Here is a 14060-nt window from a genome sequence, read left to right on the forward strand (position 1 = left end):
CAAACTCACTCTTGAATCAAAACAAATTAAATACAAAATCACGCGGGCACTGTGCCAAGGGAACTTTCAAGCCAAGCTGAACGGTAGTCAACATTTTTAAATGCATAATAAAAACACTGCTGCCGGTTTTGCAGGCGTTCTGCAGTTTGTTTTTTTTTTCTTGCTGTGCTGTAGGCAAAACAGAAGAAAAAAACGCACATACATAGGTTTCACGCAGCGTCCCCGTCTTCTCCCGAGCAGTTGACGCGTATGCGTGGACGTACTGCCTTCGTCGAGAGTAACCTGGCAACGAGGTTGGCCTCTCAGCTGCACAGTGGGGGCCACCTTATGGCTAAAGTGTGTAGAAAGGTTAGGGCAAGGAGTTTGTAAACGAAGCTCCGACGATGCGAAATCGCTTGTAGTTCACGGCCGCTGCCCGGGTGCTAGGGAAAGGCTCCAGAAGAGGTGGCAGCGAAATGCGGAAGGGGCGGGTAATCTCAACCACCTCGCACAGCACGCGGTTGATGTTGCATTAGCAAAGTGGGCCAGTTGGTGATGCATGATTTGCAGGTTTACTTAGCTCGAGACAAACGAGGTCTAACCTCCATGGGAATGCGGCGGAGGTTCAATCCCGCGACCTTGTTCTCTGCTGCCCAACGCATGCATAAAGTCAAACATCGCCATCATCGGCCACTGCAGGGCAAATGCCTCTCCCACATATCGCTGCCTTGGTCCTGGTGCGGCCACCCTGTGCCTGCAAACTTCTTAGTCTCATCCGCCCACCTAACTTCCTGCCGCCCCCTGCTACGCTTGCCTTCCCTCGGAATCCACGCCGTTATACTCACCGACTTTCGTTTATCACGCATTCGCAGTATATACCCTGTCCAAGCCCATTTCTTCGTCTTAATTCTTGATTTGTTCCTCACGATGTCATTAGCCCGCGTTTGTTCTCTGACCCACTCTGCCCTCTTCCGATGTCCTCTTCCATTACACCTATCATTTTCCTTTCCGTGGCTGGGTGTGTTATCCTTAGCTTCAGGTGAATGCGTTTCGTCTGCCTCCAGGTTTCTGCCCAATAGGTGAGGAGTGGATAGAATACAGCTGTTATATAACTTTTCATTGAGGGATGCTGGTAAATCATTCATAATTCATGATCTCAGAGTTCGCTCCACCCTTTCTTATCCTTCTCGTTATTTCACTCTCGTGATCAGGATCAGCTGTCACTAACTGCCCTTGGTAGACGTATTCCCATACCACTCCCAGCACCTCACTGCCAATTGTGAACTGCTGTTCCTTTAAGGGGCTGTTGAGCATTACTTTGGTTTTCTGCATATTAATTTTATACCCACCTTTCTGCTCTGTCTAACTCATTAATCCTGCTTTGCAGTTTATCTCCTGAGTGGCTTACCAAAGCAATATCATTAGCGAATCGCAAATTACCAAGGTATTCTCCATTAACTCTTATCGTCAACTGTTCTCATTCTCAATACAGGCTTCTGAATACCTGCTGTAAACAGGCGGTTAATAGCATTGGCGAGATCGTGTCACCCTGCCTGACGCCCTTCGTTATTGGAATTTTATTGCTGACTTTATAGAGGACTATGGTAGCTGTACAGTTCCTATATATATCTTCCAGTATTTTGACATAAGACTCATATACACCCTGATTCCGCAATCCGTGCATGACTGCTGAGTTTCCGATTTAGTGAAATGCTTTCTCCTAATCCATAAATGCTACATATAGGGGCTGGCTATATTCTGCGGATTTCTCTACCACCTGGTTGACGGTGTGAATATGGTCTGTCGTCGAGCATCCATTACAAAAGCCTGCCTGATCGTTTGGTTGGTTGAATACTAAGTTTGCCCTGGCTCTATTAGCGATTACCTTAATAAATACCTTGTAGGCAACGGATAGTGAGCTGTTGTAATTTTTCAAGTCCTTGTCGCTTACGGGTCGCGATGATGTTCGCGTTCTTCCCAGCCTCTCGAGTTCACAAAGCATACAGGGTGGCTAGTTTTTCTACCAAAAAATAAACGGAAATGCCGCATACCGGGCAGCCAGTTCAGCAGCAGAGGGGGCACGCATGCCTTCGCTTGTGCGTGCTTTGGCAGCGGCATGCGTGGGCTGCTCTTCGCAGGGTGTTCGTCAGTGGCACAGCGCCGATTTCGTGTTCGTAGTGTGACGCAAACGCGCTCGGCCGATTGCGGTCGTGGCTGGAGGACCTCTGCCGTCGCATGGGACGTTTCAGAGCGAGCTCTCGTATGCCTGCACTCACGGTGGAGCAGTGTGCGAGGAGACAAGAGGTGCCAAATTCGTGCGCCTTCTCTCCTAGCAGGTTGCCCCTGAGTGCGCTCAGGCGAGGGCTTCGTCTTCACGTAGCGTCGTTGAGAGGGCGTGCCATCAGCAGAGGGAGGACTGTTCAGCAGTGGGCAATATGGGGATGGGGAGCCAAGAGGGGAAGGGGGCTTAGCTGCTTGTCACGTCCTGTCCGTCCTGACAGTGTCCCCCCTTGCGTCTGTGTTCGTCCCGTAAAGTGCAACGAGTAACAAGCATCAGGGAGCTAGGTTTGACCATTTATTTCATATTCCATGATTGCTCCACAATAATGTCTGATACGTGCAGTTTTTCAACGCGATAGCGTGAAAGACCCCGTTCACCAGAAAATCCAGTGTCGGCAAAAAATAACGGACATGGCTCTGGCAGGTGTCCCCCAGAGAGCAGCGTAGGAGGCGGCTGGGCAACGTGACCTTATGGAGTAGTCACAACCTGCCCACCGTGGTACGTGGAAGTTAAGTTAACCGTTGTTCGCTCGGGCATGGCACACCGTTGGAAGCACCCGTCATCGCAGGGCCGTGGCGCATCGCTTAACCGCAGCAGGAGTGGTATTATGAGGACTCCTAGGGATCTATGAACGTAATGTGGAGAATGATCTTCGGCATATATGGGAATTAAACCGTTGCGCTTTCACGTCACACCTTTAAGACGTAGTGTCTCCTCCAATTTTTTCTGCTTTCTAACTAGTTTTCCTTTTCGCGTATCATTAATGTCCAGAAGTCAGTCTAAAACTTGTAGGAGAAACATTGGCAGTTTCGTGCACAACGTTTGATACGTATTGCTCAGGACGCCTTGCAGCTTCTTAGGGGGCATCACGACATCACGCTATACACTACCGCGAAGATCGTCTACTTTACCTCGTAATATTAAAACAGCTCTACGCAACAAGGACCAAGACCGAAGGGAACACGCACAATGGCGCTGATCTTGCAACTAGATTTTATTTGAAGTAAGCACGTCAGTTTATACGTGCACCAGAACTACGCGCATGCGCAAGGTCAAACACAGATGCCCAATCTGCCGTTCTTGTATACAGTCTACTTTCCCCCGGCCACACACATCGCTGACAAGACAACAACCGACGACCTGGCGACAACTCCAGGCTCGAGCACATTATGTTCATCTGCCGACAAGTGCAACCGACGGCCAAATGGGCCCTCGCGGACTCGGAGGGGTGGGAGGTCGTGGCCTCTAGCTCCGACCCGGCTTCGCAACAGGCCGCTGTGGTCGCAGTGGGCGTCGCCAATAATAAAGTTTTCACCGCCACCTAGGAAATAACAGGCTGAGTAGACGCCGGCTGGCGAGCCATTCAGAGCATTAAGTTGATTAATGGGCGCTTTTTATTGTGGTGTGTACGAGAAGATCCTACCCTACACCTTTTGTTCTATACGCAACCAAAATTAATGGAGGAAAACAAAAGCATGAGAACAAGTGCACTTGAACCTGACTTCGGGCTCTTTGGGTGGCTACTTTATGTGAAACTTCATTGGTGACTCCGCTGCGCGCATTGGTAACATTATGTGGGCGCATGACGGCCTGTTTGTGCTGTGCGCATGATCAGTTGAACTATATAGGCCTGCTCCTGTGTGCAGTACAAGGCACACAATACAGAAGGGATCCGCAAACGGACCGTTTGCAGCAGTCGTGTTTCGTTTTCTCGAAATTCGACACCGGAGTGCACTCCAGAAGCGTTGTCGCGCAGGAGGGCACGTGCCTGGGCGCACTCTCGTTTCGCAATGAAGGCTGGGCGTTGGAGCTGTGCCACACGATGAGGTCGTTGGTGGTAGTAACTTTACTCAGACCCACTTCAGTGGACCAGGTGCATGAGGGTGGGTGAAGGGGGAGGGGTGTCGAGCAGGACGGCGACGGGCCCTCGGGCCGCTTTAGATGGCCGGGCACTGTTGGGCCACGGTGACCAAGGCCCAGCCCATGCACGATGCGAAGCTGTAGCTCCGCCCGTGGGCTGCGCAGAGCAGCCTCCCATCGCTCCTGTGATTCCATGCCTTGGAAGGGAGGTTTCAGTTTGTGTGTTCAAATTTGATATGTGTGTTCAAAATCCGCTCTGGTGCTTGGGCATTAGTGACAGTTTGGAGAATTCTCCCCTCTGTGTATGAGGGAGAGGAGGAAAGGGGATGGCATGGTGGCCGTTAGTAATCGACGCCATACCACCTGCTCGGTTTCGGTCAGAGAAGGGTGAGGTACATTTGGCGAGAGTTTCCATAATGCGTAGTGATGTCGCGATACGTGAGGAAGGCCGTCCACTGCCCGGTTGACGAGAGCTCGGCCTTGCTCGTGGGCCGCTGTGTTGCCCGGGTGTCCGCAGTGCGTAGGAACCCAGAGGAAGGTGATGTGGCGATGGGGAGCAGATTGAAGGATCTCAGCGGCCGGGGCGTGAATTTTTCGCTGAGCAAAATTGCAGATGGCTGTCTTTGAATCAGAGAAAATGTATTCGGAGGAGGAGTGGGTAACCGCAAGGGCCGCCTCTTCCGCTTCGATCGTGATTTGCAGGCACCACGAAGCGCGTTTCCGGGGGTGTGCTGCATTCGGCTCGCGCTTACAAGACAACACTTGGGGACCTCTCTCGCCGTGAGGGAACGGAACGAAACAAGCATTTAATCTTGGCTACTCCCACTGGCGTCTTCTGTCATTGTTCAGTTCTCTTTCAGAAAGCAGCAGCAAAAGGTCGCTGCAGGTGGCGTTCGTAGACTTGTTACAATAACAATGGGTGCTAGCAGTCGAAAACGTAGACACAAATGGTGAATACAGAGTGGGACTGGATCACATGAACATAAGAGTAAATAAGAAACTTAATGGCGCAGGACAACATAACATTGCTGATTATGACGCCGCGGCCGGCTCTCATGCAACTCAGCGGCCGCGCCCACAGCTGTGTTTTCGCCAGCAGTTGCGCAACGCCGCCGTGATGCACTCCGGGGGTCGTGGTACTCGGCCGGACTCGCGCACGATGTTTTTCGGCACGAATGCTGGATTTGTTCACCTGTCGTGTGCTCCGAGAACTGCGCGAAAGAGGGTGCCCCGGTTGTTTCGTTTTGTGACGTTCCTTGTGGAGTGTGACTTTCCTTGTGTGTGCTACGAGGTTCCGCGTTCGACGGCGCGGCGTAGACGGAGACCCAGATGACAGCGGCATCATCAATTACCCAGCCATGCTCTTTGAGAGTGACGACCAGAACGAAGGGGTTTAAGCCCAACCGGACCCGCCGCCGCCGGCGCGGGGAAACGGGCTTTATCCTCCCCAATTGCCGTGGCGGTTCCAGGGGAGGCCTCCCGAGCACAACCCAGGACAAGGGATCACTTTCCCGGCCGGTGACCCGCGGGAACTGTCAGCGATCCAGAGCGCGCCTTACCTTGAGGAGCGAGTGTCAGTTGATGGATGGAGAGCGGAGGCCGGTGACCCGCGGGAACTGTCAGCGGGCCAGAGCGCGCCTTACCACAGCCGACGCTATGCGCTACCTCAAAGACAACCTTCTTTCCCTCGGACTCAACACGTGAGGGGGGCGAGACCATAAGTGCGGTGGTATGTTTGTGCGCCCAAGTGAAAGACCTAGCCCCCCTCCTTCCCCTCCGGCGTGGGCGTCCTCACCCTAGGGAGTGTGGAGAAGAGGATATAAAAATCGACAAGCAGTACGGAAGCACGACGCTCAGGACGACATCGTTCGCCAAGAGGGCCTTCAGCGCCGAAGCCCGACGGCGTGCAGCTTCTGCCAGCAACCGCTCGAGCCCAACTCCGGAGCCACTCCATCGCCCCCATGAAGTCGTCGGCACGTAAGCTCGGACGCCCCAGCCTCTGATTCTTAATCATGTATAATTATTGAATATATCTGTTTGTTTAAACTGAGCCATACGGTGTCTCTTTGCCTCTCCGTCCCGTGTGGACCTGCGCATTATGGGGGTCATCACACTGGTGTCAGAAGTGGGGTCTCAAAAGCAAATGTCCTCTGAATGCTGTGACATTCATGACTTCAAAATTGTAATCAAAAGGGAATCACGGGACTGATTGTGGGACTTTTACCCCCATTTGAGAGGCTTGAGGCACTGGAGGGCTTGAAAAAAAAAATGTCTGTATCTGAGGGAGCTCCCACTCCACAGCCGTCGCTCGGAGCAAGCATGCTGGCATTAGGAAGCGTCATTCCGACGTTTACGGGAGATAAGACAGGGGTTCCAATCTGCGATTTCTTTTCCATGCTAGAAGAGATTGGGAAAATGGGGGGATGGTCCGATGCTCAAATGCTGGGAATGGCGAGGTGTAAGATGGCAGGAGCTGCTCATGATTTTGCTTGGCGAGACGAAAAAGTAAAATCCACAAAATCATTTGCGGAATTTAAGAAGCTCGCGTTTGAGCATTTCGACACTGAACCACGTCACGTGCGGGTACAGAGGTTCCGTGACGCCGGACAGATGGTAGGGGAGGACGTGCGAACGTTTGCGTCGCGGCTTCAGCGCTTAGCGCGCGATACGTTAAGCAGGGAGGAGGAAGGAGGCCAGCTAAAGAAGAAATACGCGGAGGATATACTTAAAGAGGAAATGACCGCTTTGTTCGTGGCTGGTCTGCAAGACCCCGTGCGCCGGTTCGTGCTCTCGCGCAAGCCGAGCAATTTCGACCAAGCCGTGGAGGCCGCATTGGATGAGGAACAAAATGAGGCGTTAACGACAGCCGCAGCGAAAGTACGCGTCATAGAGAGAGCGGTGCTCAACCCTGAGGTTGCTCTCTTGACAGAGCGGTTAGATCGCTTAGAACAGCTGCTATCTCAGCAGGTAGAACGCCAGGTTGAAGCGCGCGCTCAACAGCGCCCATTCGCTGGAAACCGGAGACCGCCACAAAGCTACAGGCGCGGTATGCGAGATTTTGAAGAAATCGTATGCTTCGCTTGCCAGGGTCGCGGACACATCGCCAGCTTCTGTCAAAACGTGCGCCGTGGGGAGCCACATAGAGAAGCTGGCGAGACACGCCCTAAGCAAGCCTACAGCGGGGCTCCAGATACCGAGTCAAAAAACTAGTTAGTCCTCCCCAGCCTGAGGAGCGTGGGGAGGGAGCAGTAGATGATGAGGTGGTGGTAGTTTGTGTGGCCGACGAGGCATGCCCTGTTGTGCGTTGCAAGTTAAATGGTTGTTGCATGGAATTGTTGATAGATACGGGGTCAAAGGTGACATTGCTTAAGGAGAGCAGTCTTAACACGCTTCGAAGGAAGGGGGACCGCGAGGTGTTGGAAGCGTCTGGTGGTATGGCAACCAAATTTGTAGGCATAACGGGGGATCCTCTTGGCATAAGTGGACTCTACCGGTTACACTTCTCTCTCGGCGGAATTGCATTGGAGCACCCCTGCTACTTATGCCCGGACACGGTGTCTCTGCCAAACGGAGTGTCAGGTATATTAGGGCAGGATTTTTTGAGAAAAGGGAAGGTAGTAGTCTCATTCTCTGAGGAAGAGGTTAATGCGGGCGGCTCAAAAGTTCCGTTTTTGAACAGGAGAGGGGCTGAGATTCGCATTACCGATATTGACACCCGTCAAACAGTGGGATCATTGGAGAAGGTATATTCGCGGGTTGCCGTCAGGCTGGTCGAGGAGGCGGTCGTCCTTCCTTGGTCGGAGCACATTTTGTACGCGTTTGTGCCTTCAGATGTAGAGAGCGGCGCCGTGGGAGTGCTTGAGCCGGTCGACTCTCTCAGCAATGGCCTGAAGGCAGCCGCGTGCCTCGTGACAGTTAATGACGCCCACAGAGTGCCCCTACGGGTGGTTAACTGTAGCCAGCAGCCACTGAGCCTTCCCAAGAACAAAGCATTGGCTTTCTTCACCTCTGCGATAGAGAAACGTGAGCCCACCGATACGGTACTCGCAACTGTAGAGCATGCTAGTCCTTCGGCTGCTCCAAAGGTGTCGTTCGATCTTTCTCACGTAAAATCCAGGGAGAGGGAGGCTCTGGCTGATTTGCTGAACGACTACTCGGAGGTATTCGCCGCGTCCAACCTGGATTTGGGCTGCTGTGGCGTTATAAAGCACAGGATAGAAACCGGCGCTTCATCGCCCGTTTACCAGCGTGCGTACAGGATTCCTTACTCCCAACGTGAGGAGATGGAGCGGCAGGTGCAGGACCTGATTGATCGCGGCATTGTCGAACACTCAAAGTCACCCTGGGGAGCACCAGCACTATTGGTGGAAAAGCCAGATGGCTCGTATCGATTGGTAGTGGACTACCGCAAACTAAATGCCGTAACTCGCATCGATCCATACCCCATCCCCAATATACAGGAGACGCTTTCTCAGCTGGGCTCTGCCAGGTACTTCACGGTAGTGGACATGGCGGCGGGATTCTGGCAGATTGCAATGGATCCGGCAGATGCCGAGAAAACGGCATTCAACACGCCCTCAGGGCACTATGAATGGAAAAGAATGCCGATGGGTCTGGCCAACAGCCCTGCTGTCTGGCAGAGAACCGCTGATGTTATCCTGGCAGGTCTTCTGGGGAGGCTGTGCTTCGTGTATATGGATGACATAATCATATACAGTGACAGTTTTGAGAACCATTTGCGCGATATTGAGCACGTTTTGGTGCGACTAAGAGGAGCGGGTCTCCAGCTGAAGCCCTCTAAGTGCCAATTCCTCAAAAACGAGGTGAAATACCTCGGGCACGTTGTTTCAGCTGACGGCGTGCGACCGGACCCTGAGAAACTAAGGTGTGTCTCGGATTTTCCATCCCCGACTAGCGTCCGCCAGGTCCGGCAGTTTCTCGGCCTGATCGGTTACTACCGAAGGCACATAGAGGAGTTCGCCAAGCTCGCTAAGCCGCTCACCGCCTTAACAGCCAAAAATGTCGCCTTTCGCTGGGACGAAAACGCGGAGGATGCTTTTGGGGCCCTGAAAAGGAAGCTAATGAGTGCACCGCTGTTGCGCCACCCGGATTTTAATTTGCCCTTCGTTATGGCCACAGATGCGTCAAAGTTCGCAGTTGGTGCCGTGCTATCTCAGGTTATCGAGGGCAAAGAACATCCCGTTGCTTTTGCTAGCCGACAGCTGAGCCCCACAGAGCAAAAGTACGGAGCTACGGAAAGGGAGTGCCTCGCCGTTGTCTGGGCAGTAAAGCACTTCAGATGCTACCTTTACGGCCGCAAATTCAAGCTAGTCACAGACTGCCATCCTCTGAAATGGGTGATGAGTGTCAGGGACCCTAGCTCGCGACTCGCTAGATGGAATCTACACCTGCAGGAATACTGCTTTGAAGTTGAGCACAAGTCAGGAAAGACACATCTGAATGCTGATGCACTCAGCCGCACAGCTGCCGTGGCAGCTGTAGATGAGTTTGTCCCCGTAGTCGACCCCGCCGAATTACGCACAGAGCAGTGCAAAGATCCTGACCTGAAGCGAATAATCGAAAGCTTAGAGGGCGCACCGTCTCACCCCGAACAGCTAGGTTATTTCATTGACAAAGACGGCACCCTGTGTCGGCGCACGAGGCCAACCAGGAAAGGGAGACCAGATAAAACCGCTTGGGAGAGAGTCGTCATACCTCGGTCGTGGACAGAAAGGGTTCTTCGCGCGTTTCACGATGCGCCATGCGCCGGTCATTTTGGCGTAGCGAAGACACGCAGGCGTGTGGAGCGTTTGTACTATTGGAGTGGCATGCGACAGGATGTTAGAGACTACTGTGCGAAGTGTCATTCCTGTCTCGAAAGAAAAACACCCAAGGGACGAAGACCAGCTCTAATTCAGCCGTTCTCTGAGGTTTCGGCTCCCTTCGAGCGGACAGGTATGGACATAATGGGCCCATTGCCCACGACCACTTCCGGAAACAAGTACATTTTAGTATTTGTCGATCACCTTTCAAAATACGCGGAAGCGGTAGCACTCCCAGATCAGAAGGCAGTCACGGTTGCAAGAGCATTTGTTGAACAGATCGTGCTCCGACATGGACCCCCGAGGCAACTCTTGACAGATCGGGGAACGAACTTCGTGTCGCAGCTAATGAGGAGAGTTTGCGAGCTGCTTAAGATCGCTAAGAAGCAGACAACACCGTACCATCCGGCTTGCAACGGCGCGGTGGAGCGACTGAACCAAACCGTGGCCGGGTTCCTGTCGCATTTTGTTTCGCGCGACCAGCGGGACTGGGACTTGTGGCTCCCGTATGCAATGTTTGCCTACAATTCCGCAGCACACGAGAGCACGGGCGAATCGCCATTCTTTCTTCTCTACGGCCGAGACCCGGACCAGCCTAGTGAAGTGCCAGAGGGCCCCCGTCGTGTCCCATACGCTTCACTGGACGACTATCAGGTTGAGCTAGAATCGCGCTTGCAAGTGGCGAGGGACATCGCAAAGGAGGCCTTAAAGAAAGCGGCGAAGCGCAGGAAGGAGGTGCACGATCGCAGTGCTAGAGACGCGCCGTTTGATGTGGGGGACAGCGTGTACATTGAAAACTGCCAAAGGCAGATTGGGCTAGCTCGTAAGTTCCAGACGAAGTGGAGAGGACCGTGCGAGGTTGTCGAGAAGCTTTCTCCGGTAAACTTCAGAGTCCGAGATGTGAACCGGCGCTAGATAAGGATACACGCAATTCGCCTCAAGTCGGCACCGGTTCAGTATTCACGAAATGAGGAAAGGGAAAGCGCGGATTTTGATGGGGACAGAAGTGAAGCGGAGCGCGCAGATAGTTCGCAAGAAACGCCCTCTCCTGCATTTGTTCGGCAGGCGCCAGAGGTGACGGCCGGAATGCCACCGGATTTACTTCATGCATTGCTAGAAGAAGAAGCGCGCGAGGTTGCCGCGCAGATAACGCCAGGAGAGGCTCCTGCCACGAGCCATCGCGAGTCCCAAAGCAGACAAAGGGTCACAGACTTACTTAGTATGACTCATGAAGGCCGATATCCGCTGCGAAATCGGAAAGCTAAGTCGGACTAATGGCGTAAACAGAGCGGAGTTGTGAGCTGGTTAGAATTGTGTAATGCCGCAGCTCATAACATTGCTATGTGCTTATGTGTTAAGTTATCGGAGTTGGTAGTTAAACCTTTCTGTCATTAAGTAACACCTTCACAGGAGAGCATGCGGAGCGCATGCAGAACCTGCCCTACTTCCTTTCGTTATCTATATTTTTGTCTGTGCCGTGATCGCGCTAGAAGTGGGAGCTCCTTTGTAACTGTGGTAAATTTATTTCGTCCAGTTTGGACTAGAAAGGAGAGGCTTGGGTGCTGAGTTTCATGTGTTTTGTCGGACGCACTGTGCGAGGCGATTCAGAAAGACAAGGGGAGCTGCATGGACTCAAATGTTCGCAGAACATTCTTCTGGAGGGTGAGCGAGTGTGACGTTCCTTGTGGAGTGTGACTTTCCTTGTGTGTGCTACGAGGTTCCGCGTTCGACGGAGCGGCGTAGACGGAGACCCAGATGACAGCGGCATCATCAATTACCCAGCCATGCTCTTTGAGAGTGACGACCAGAACGAAGGGGTTTAAGCCCAACCGGACCCGCCGCCGCCGGCGCGGGGAAACGGGCTTTATCCTCCCCAATTGCCGTGGCGGTTCCAGGAGAGGCCTCCCGAGCACATCCCAGGACAAGGGACCACTTTCCCGGCCGGTGACCCGCGGGAACTGTCAGCGATCCAGAGCGCGCCTTACCTTGAGGAGCGAGTGTCAGTTGATGGATGGAGAGCGGAGGCCGGTGACCCGCGGGAACTGTCAGCGGGCCAGAGCGCGCCTTACCACAGCCGACGCTATGCGCTACCTCGAAGACAACCTTCTTTCCCTCGGACTCAACACGTGAGGGGGGCGAGACCATAAGTGCGGTGGTATGTTTGTGCGCCCAAGTGAAAGCCCTAGCCCCCTCCTTCCCCTCCGGCGTGGGCGTCCTCACCCTAGGGAGTGTGGAGAAGAGGATATAAAAATCGACAAGCAGTACGGAAGAAACACGCTCAGGACGACATCGTTCGCCAAGAGGGCCTTCAGCGCCGAAGCCCGACGGCGTGCAGCTTCTGCCAGCAACCGCTCGAGCCCAACTCCGGAGCCACTCCATCGCCCCCATGAAGTCGTCGGCACGTAAGCTCGGACGCCCCAGCCTCTGAATCTTAATCATGTATAATTATTGAATATATCTGTTTGTTTAAACTGAGCCATACGGTGTCTCTTTGCCTCTCCGTCCCGTGTGGACCTGCGCATTATGGGGGTCATCACAGTTTCCTCGAAGAGAAAAGGTCCCCACGGGAGAGCGCAGAGGCAGCTCAAGAAGTGCTGTTCAGTCGTCTTGTCCCTCGTGATCGGTCTTCATTGGCAAGTGGCAAATTTTCAAGGTCTGAAGCCCTGAAGTGCCTTTTACGCGCCGCTCAGCTTTGAGGCAGTTCCTCGAATGGCCAACACGGAGGCGGTCGGGCTCACCTTGGCGCTGCTTCGTCAAACAGTCTCTGCAGCGATTTCTGCCCGCTGCGAGGTTGTGGGTGAATAAGTGTGCGAAAATATACGGTCCTATTCGGGAATCCACAATGCGTCTGCTTGCTGCATTGCTGATACTTGAAGCTGCCGTATAGTAGCGACAGTGCTTTTTATATCTCACTAGGGTGCCTCGATGCCAGCGCCGCCGTGTCCGGCGCAGCGCTGGCATCGAGGCACCCTATATCTCACGGAATGAGAAAGCGTGGCAATAAAACCGTGGAAACGTGCAATGCTTGTTTTGTCGCGCATCGGTCTTTGAGCTGTTGCCATTTCAGCAACATTAATTTATGCCGGAATGTCACTCCCGCCTTGCTTATTATTTCCGAAAATAAGAAAAGGACGGTTATTTAGTGTTTCCCCACCACTCAACGTGAGAAAATGGCGAGAGGCATGCCGGGGAGGGGGGGGGGGGGGGGGGCAGTTGTTATATTACCCTAAATCAAAAAGAAATTAATTGTTGCAACAATCCGCTCTAAAATCTACTCAGTGGTCGCAAAATTGAAAACCACTCAACGTTAATTTGGCGCACTCAGAACCTCCCCGATTGGCTTCCCCTTTCCTCATTTGCACTGAACACAAGCATTTGTCACAGCTATTTTCAGAAAAGCGACATTGCTCGCTCCTACTGCTGAGCTTTCCTTGTGGTAACCCGCCGAGTACTTCGTAAAGATATTTATATCTTTACATGAAACAGATAACTACCGCATCGGCAGTTTTAAACAAAGACTGTGAATTAAAATATAGACGTATTGTGATGCGGCTGTATTTGAGGGATACAGCTAAAATTAACGCGGCGAAATGAGGGTGCAAAAAAATGAAAAGGCATGCATCGCTATTCGCAGGAGATGTTCTGCTTGCAGAATGAGCAAAAGTGAGACGGCCAAGCGCGTTCCAATGGTCCCCTGCGTCATTTTTAGCGACAGGGTTCGAGCAGCAAGCGCAGCATCGCCGCGGTCACTCGATCCACTCCGTGCAGCAAGTGAATGCCCTGCGCCTGCTGCGATCAGCACTGCACCCCTGGGAGACCCTCGCCTCTGCTTCCTTTAGCTCAGCGCAATAAGTGAAGTGGCGCAAAGCTGCTGCGGCCGGGTATTATGCCAATCGAGTTGCCAGGTAAAGTGAGCTGTCTGTCGTGCAGACGAGGCCAGGAAGGACTACGACCAAGATGGCGCTTGGCTTCTTCCGGCAAACGCACGCATGCGCAGTGGACCTTGTGAAATGGGTCTATTCAACCCACTCTAAAAGGGTGCGCCAGTATGTGTTTTTCACCCCGAAAGGCTGTCTTAGAGAGCCAGTCCCGTCACAGGCGCAACTGGCGCGGCCCTT

At 53.1% G+C, this 14060-nt stretch overlaps 2 protein-coding genes across 3 annotated transcripts in view; one reads left to right on the top strand and one right to left on the bottom strand.

Annotated features, from left to right (window-relative positions):
* The window catches only part of LOC144127807 (uncharacterized), a 1292097-nt gene that overhangs the window by 228328 nt on the left and 1049709 nt on the right, over positions 1-14060 (bottom strand). The window lies entirely within an intron of this gene.
* kune (claudin) overlaps positions 1-14060 on the top strand; it is a 55442-nt gene that overhangs the window by 687 nt on the left and 40695 nt on the right. The gene's annotated exons all lie outside the window — the stretch shown is intronic.

The sequence above is a fragment of the Amblyomma americanum genome, chromosome 4 (genome assembly GCF_052857255.1).
Source record: "Amblyomma americanum isolate KBUSLIRL-KWMA chromosome 4, ASM5285725v1, whole genome shotgun sequence".
Lineage (NCBI taxonomy): Eukaryota > Metazoa > Arthropoda > Arachnida > Ixodida > Ixodidae > Amblyomma > Amblyomma americanum.